This window comes from Rhinatrema bivittatum, chromosome 3 (assembly GCF_901001135.1).
Source record: "Rhinatrema bivittatum chromosome 3, aRhiBiv1.1, whole genome shotgun sequence".
NCBI classification, from domain to species: domain Eukaryota; kingdom Metazoa; phylum Chordata; class Amphibia; order Gymnophiona; family Rhinatrematidae; genus Rhinatrema; species Rhinatrema bivittatum.
In genome coordinates, this window is record NC_042617.1 from 421,431,658 (window position 1) to 421,437,657 (window position 6,000).

At 42.8% G+C, this 6,000-nt stretch overlaps 1 protein-coding gene across 1 annotated transcript in view; it reads left to right on the forward strand.

Annotated features, from left to right (window-relative positions):
- CSMD1 (CUB and Sushi multiple domains 1) overlaps positions 1-6,000 on the forward strand; it is a 4,035,193-nt gene that overhangs the window by 1,111,974 nt on the left and 2,917,219 nt on the right.

Below are 6,000 nucleotides of genomic sequence, written 5' to 3' on the forward strand. Positions count from 1 at the left end.
CAGGCTCCCGGCACAGTGGCCATATTTGCTGCTGTGCCAGGGATCACGCGCCAGCAGTCGGCTGGTAGGCGCAAAAGGTAAAACAACATTTTGAGGGGGTTAGAGTAGGGCTAGGGGGGAACACGTTAGGGGAAGGGGTGGGAAGGTCAGGTTAGGGGGAAGAGAAGTTCCCTCTCAGGCTGTTCTGATTTCGGAGCGGCCTGGGAGGGAATGGGGGAAGGCAGCGTGGCTCGGCGCATGCAAGGTGCACAATTGTGCAACCCCTTGTGCGCGGTGACCCCTGATTTTATAACTTGCGTGTGCCTGCACGCACAAGTTATAAATCGGGTGTACATGTGCGTGTGCCGGGTAGTACACGCACAACCTTTTAAAATCTACCCCTATGTCTCTGTTTTTAAAACAGTACTTATCAATTTTGCGCAATTAGGGACCCTTTGTTTTCAGTTTTTATTTTATTTTTCCTGGGAATTTCTCAGTGTTTATTATAATGGCCAAAAATGAGAGAAAATCAGTGCAGAAAATGAGTTGCCTTTTCTTACTGATTTTTTCCTATTTTTGTTCATTATCATAAAACTGAGAAATATTTTAGAAATGGAAACATCCATCTGCCTCCAGCACTGAGATTGCTGTGAGTTTCCCATCCTCCTCTCCACCCCTTCCTGACTTGGCTTTTCTGTACTGGGGAAAAGATAATAGATTATTGTATTAATTATGTGACACAGGTGGTTGTGCTAATTGCTTTAGAAACTGGGGGTAATTGTTTACACATTTCTATATCTGTCTTTGAGTTTTAACTTTTGGGGTGTATACTGTCATAGTTTCCATGGGTTATCTGAGCCTGGGTGGGTTTCATAGAGTTTAACAATGTCAGCTCTCATAAAAGTTCCCAGTAGAATGGCTGAGTTTCTGTGCCACCTGGTTCGCTAGACTCAATTCTGACGGCATGCTGTTGATTTCCTGTATAGCCATTTTGTGGTCCTCTAAGGCTTTATCCTCCATTCTGATTGGTTGGTCCTTTCCCGATGGCTGATTTGTCCACGTTCCTTTGGCACCTTTTTTGATAATAAAAATGCCGGTGTTTTAATCTAAGCCGCACTCCCTGCCGCATCACTTTAAAACTACATAAAGGTATGTTCTGTGTATCTGATCTATGTATTCTTGTTCGGCACTGGGGTGCTTTCTTAACATAGTCCTTTTGATATTTGTTTATAGAAATTATTGATGTTACCTGCTTGACCCTCCCGACGCAGCCTCGGCGAAACACGGGTCCGTGTCGGGGGACCCTTTGAAATGCAATAATATTTATAGTGGAGTTGCCGTGTGAAAAATAAAAATAAAACTGATTAATTGGAACTTTGGAGTACCGGACTATGTGAAACTTGCTCGTAGCACTCTTCTGGTTGTGATATATGATATTGAGTGCTATCACTGCTCCTTTGTACTACTGGCCCTCTAAGGCTGACATTGCTGCTTGAATGGTGCAGGCTGTTTGATGGGACTTAGGCCAAGTTTTCTCTGCTAGGAAAATGGTCTTGCTTGCTTGGGGTGGGTCTGAAGGTCCAGTGATACCCTCTTCTCTCTCTTATCTATAGGCTAAGAGGGCTCAGGCATAGATTAAATTCACTTGTCAGGGATTCAATAAAGCTGTGGCCTTTATAATTCCAACCAAATCATTTGTGTAGGTGGATGAGTCACGGTTGCCTTAGTTATAATCAATCTCTGTACCGTTTTGAAAACCTCATGGGTGAATTTAACCTGCAGGGGTAATTTTGCTTTCATTATTGTCTAAGGAAAAAGTACCCACAGAGATATGTGCCTGCTTCTTCTGTGGCTAATTTTTCTATTGGAAGCAATGTACATAATGTTGTATAAGCAAAACTATGAGCTCTGTTCCAGTCTCTGCCCTGAAACTGCCTCTGCAGCCCTTGGTTAAAGGTATGCTTTTTGTTGAACAATGTACATATTTTTACCAGTGGACAGGTTGGGCAGTTATCAAAACTCTGTTTTCCACTTCTAACATTCTATATCACCCCTGGAAAGGGCTTTCTTTATTGCCCTCATAATGTGGCATTCCATTGGTTGTGACAAGCTGGGGCATCCACAGAAATAGAAGCTACTGGATGGACAGCTATTGTTGTATTAGGCACATGATGTTGCTGCTTAGCGCCAGTCCTGGATCCTGGTATGCTGCTACTGTAATCCGGGCGAAGACAAACCTAAATTTAAGGTACTGGGAGGATGGCAGGGGAAGGGCTGCGGTGGGGGAAGGAAGGGGGTTGGGTCTTGGAACTTAAATATTTTTGCAAATTTCCACTGGATTGGAAGCAGAGTGGGGAGGGCGAGAGACCAGGGCCGGCACTGGGGCTGAGATTTTTAATACTATTAGATGGAAGGGGCTAATTTGCTTAGAGAGAAAATATAAGTAATTGGATTTAAAACTTATTTGTAGCATAAATGTCATCATCATCATCATCATCATCATCATGTATTTGTTTCATTCCCTTCCAGCCATAAAGTCAAAGCGTGCTACAGATAGGAATAAAAAATATAGACTGTTACTGTGATTACCTGACAGGGTCACAACAGTTAAGTGCCTTCCAAACTTTTCAGCTAGTAAAAATTCAAACCAGCTAGTCAATGCAATTATAGAAGAATGTAGGACTCTGAAATCAATTTTATCATCCATCTATGGGGTTCAATGACCTTGCTAGAAATGATATCCATGCGGTACAGAAAGATTTCCAAAATCTAGGGAAAAAGATTAGACACATGGGAAAGACTATTGTGTTTCTGGGAGTATTAGCAGTTCATGGAATGGGAAAGGAGAGGCTATGCCTCATAGAAACTTTCAATTCGTGGCTCACAACATGGTGTAAAAAAAGTTGTTTTGGATACATTGAAGGCTGGAGCCATGTATGGAGCAGTAAAAGGTTATATGGTAAGGATGGCCTACAATTGTCTGTGGCAGGAAAGAGAATCCAAAGTGAAAAATTTGGATCATACATTATCAGGCATTTAAACTAGAGGGTGGAGGTACCAGGAGGTGGTCAATGAAAAAGAAGTAATGGGAGGAGAAAATAACAAGATCAATCAGCTCAAAATACAGAACAGGTGACTAGGAAGAGCAGCAAAAGCAAAGGAGGAAAGTTGAAAAGCTATGACCACAAATGCTTATACTCTTTTCTGTAAAATCCCAGACCTGCAGGCCCTAATGGTGGAAGAAACTTGGACAGTGTTGCTATTAAAGAGACATGGATCAATCAATCAGTGTCATGATTGGGATATAGTCATCTTGTTAAGGAAGGACAGAAAGAACAGAAAAGGGGAATAATGAGCAAGAAGAGTCAGTATCCAGGTGAAGGTCAGATCCAGAATCAGTTCATAGAAAAGACAAGGATGAGGCAAAAGGGACTGGCACAGCAGGATGGGCTGGGAGGCAGGAGAAACTGGATACAACAAGGCAAGTCAGGCTGGAGAGACAAGACTGGGAAGGCTGGAGAGACGAGGCAGGGCAGGCTGGAGAGACGAGGCAGGGCAGGCTGAAGAGGCAAGGCAAGGCTGGGCCAGACAAGGCTGACAGGAGAGACAAGGCAGGCAGAGATGGTAAGGCTTGATGAGATGAGCAGAATCAAGAGCAACAGGCAGTACTGAGGTAGGAGGACCTGCTGCTGAGGTACCAGCTAGGAGTGCAACTGGGGTTTAAATCCACAGCCAGCTCTGACATCATTTTCAGCACCCCCGGCGTTTTCCTACCGCAGAACCTTTAAGTCCTGGCATATACCTAGCAGGCCCAGAAGAAGCAGTATAGCAGAGGAATCCTGCCACATGAGTGGCATCCAAGTTGCTGGCAGATCCTGGGAGTGAGTGCAGCCAGCTGTGGGACAGCCCTGTGACTGGCTAATGATAACAAAATTTTGGTTATATCTCATTACAATCTTTCTGTAGTCATATCTTTATATTGTTCCTGACAGCTTTATAGATAGCTCTTTATGGAGTAAATAGCCTCCTCACTACCTATACCTAAATTGCAATGCACTATAAAATAAGGTACTGCAATAGAGTAAAAATACTATACACTTGTAATTATTGTCAAATATAAAGTATCTCACCTAGAAAATCCTTCTAGCTATCTTTTTATTCATATCATTGTGTCTGTAACTGTATGTTCCATTCATAGGAATATAGTGGCAGATTAAGACCAAATGGTCCATGCAGTTTACCCAGCAAGCTACTTATGATTGTAACTGCCACTCTGTGCAAGTTACCCCCAAGCATTCTTAAGGATAATCCCTATGCCTTTTGTTAAAGGTAGAAAATCCCATGCAATCTGTTAAGGGTAGTAACTGCTGCTCTATGCAGATAACCCCCATCCACTCTTTTCTTCATATCCAATCTCTAGCCTCTTGGGATCAGCAGTGTTTATTCTATGTACTTCTGAATTCATTTACTGTTTTTGTCCTCACCACATCTTCTGGGAGGGCATTCTAGGCATCCACCACCCTGTCTGAGAAGAAATTTACTGATGTTGGTTTTGAGTTATCTGCCTTGCAGTTTCATTTTGTAACCCCTAGTTCTACAGTTTCCTTTCTGATAGAAAAGATCGAAAAATTGTGCATCATTAAAACCTTTTAGGATTCTGAAGATCTGTATCATATCTCTCCTTCACTTCCTGTTTTCCAGGGTATACATTTTTATATCAAAACTCAAGACTTGGCTTTTTATCCAAGCCTTCCCTTAAGCCTAACATTGCAACAGTTCTTTCATTTAGCCCAATAGACTAAATGACCGACCCAGCCACTGTATATTCATACGTTCTCATTCTCCAGTTGTTTCTGTCCTTTATTTCCTGGCTACTCTAGCCCCCAAGTTCATTCTCCCTGTTATCTGTATCTGTGCTTCGGCCTTCCTGTTATATGGTTATGTTCAGTTAACCCCTAAGTTTGATGTAAACCGGCCTGATATGAAGCTTGTCATGAAGTTCGGTATAGAAAAATGTTAAATAAATAAAATAAAATAAATATCCTTCAGCCTCTCCTAAGTCTACAGGTACAGACCCCATACCATTTTGGTTGCCCTTCTCTGGACTGCCTCTAAACTGTCTCTATCCTTTTTGAGATAAGGTCACAAGAAATGAACACAGTATTCCAGGTGAGGTCTCACCAACAACCTGTACAAGGGCATTATCACCTCCTTTTTCTTGCTGGTTATGCCTCTCTCTATTAGGGATGTGAATCGTTTTCCATATCGTCTTAACGATAGAAATCGTGTGGCAGGGCAAGAAAATCGTCTTAGGCACGATTTTTTAGTTAAAAAATCGTTAAAAATCGTTTTTTCCGATTAGTGCGCACTAACTCGAGTTAGTGCGCACTAACGGGAGTTAGTGCGCACTAACTGGGAGTTAGTGCGCACTAACTGAAAATGATACAATTTGACACTTTTCAGGTCAGTTAAGGTCAGTTTAGGAATGAATATGTATTCCTATTGGCTGCCCTCTTTTTTTATTCATGTTACCAAGTTTCCTACTGACAGTATATGGGGGATGGGAAATGGAAACAGTTGGTAGCTTGACAAAACAAGTAATGTGATCAGTCAATGTGACTAGAACTTGTGCCCTAACCCTGATACCAGGGGTATTGTGATCTTCCTGCACACAGTGCCCTATCCCTATTAATACCAGGAGTGTTGTGATCTTCCTGCACACAGTGCCCTATCCCTAATACCAGGGGTGTTGTGATCTTCCTGCACACAGTGCCCTATTCCTGATACTGGGGGTGTTGTGATCTTCCTGCACACAGTGCCCTATTCCTGATACCGGGGGTGTTGTGATCTTCTTGCACACATCCCGGTATCAGGGATAGGGCACTGCATGCAGGAAGATCACAACACTCCTGGTATTAGGGGATAGGGCACTGCATGCAGGAAGATCACAACACTCCTGGTATTAATAGGGATAGGGCACTGCATGCAGGAAGATCACAACACCCCTGGTATCGGGATAGG